The sequence below is a fragment of the Orycteropus afer genome, unplaced genomic scaffold (genome assembly GCF_000298275.1).
Source record: "Orycteropus afer afer isolate SDZICR_OR568_19922 unplaced genomic scaffold, OryAfe1.0 scaffold00130, whole genome shotgun sequence".
Lineage (NCBI taxonomy): Eukaryota > Metazoa > Chordata > Mammalia > Tubulidentata > Orycteropodidae > Orycteropus > Orycteropus afer.
The window spans coordinates 6,823,210-6,824,307 of NW_006921717.1; positions in this window are offsets into that span (position 1 = coordinate 6,823,210).

Sequence of the window (1,098 nt, forward strand, 5' to 3'; positions counted from 1 at the left end):
TCCCTTCAATCTGGAATAGTTTCTCAGCTTCTGCTGTTAATGGCATTGCCCTTGATGATATGTATGGGCCAGTTGTTTTTGTAGAAACGTCCTTCAATCTGGATTTATCTGATGATGTTGGATTCAGCTAAACATAGTTTGACAGGAATATCACAGAAGTGACGTTGGGTCCCTCTCAGTGTGTCCCCATCAGGAGGCAGACATCATGGGGAGGTGACTTGTGATGACGTGGTTAGTGAAGATATTGGGAACTTTCTCTATCATAAAGGTGCTATCTTTTCCCTTTGGAATTCCCAAGTAAATTCTTGCCCAAGAAAGAGCTCCAAGTTCGGGCAAGTTTATTTCGCAAGCACACTGTCTAGGGCCGGTGGTCTGTGTGTCAGCCTTGGTGTAGTCTCTGGTTGGGAGTTTTGACAGTGGAGCTCTGGCTTTGAGTCGTACCAAACAGAGCAGCTCTGTTTTCCTCCCGAGGACAAAGAATTCCATGCATGGATGCTTGCCACGGGCCAGGAATGCCATGTGCTGTTTACCAGCTTCCCAATCACTCTGTGGCGTCCGGCGGCAGCAGCAAGTTCTTCCTAAGACTGGACGCTCCCAGCAGAGACGCTGCCACGGGCCACAGCTAGTGTTTGGGAACATTCTGCTGAGAAGAGTGGTTTCAGTTCCCTTGAAAAGTCTCTGTTATTTTCCACCACAAGCTTGAGGCCTGGCCCTAACAGAAAAACTTCCCAGCAGTGGGGTTACGGATGAAAAGACCTTCTCTCTGGACAGGGTGTTCTAGTCCACAGAGCACTTTGTCTGTGGAGATCTCACACTGGCTCCTCAGCTCTGCCCTGGAGAGAAGGTAGGCACCATCCACTGTCCCAATGAGAAAGGTGAGGCTTAGAGAAATGAACTGATTGCTCTTAACTCATGGAACCCGGAAGAGGTGATCTTGACTAGGTCAGTCCAAATTTTCTTTTCTTTAACTTTTTATTGTGAGTTGGGAGAAAGCTGACAGAGCAAATTGGTTTTCCATTCATACACGTTCGTTTTCTGATGTAAAAAAAAGTTTTTTTTTTTTTCCTTCCCCATGATGCTCTTAGTGCTTCCCTGAGG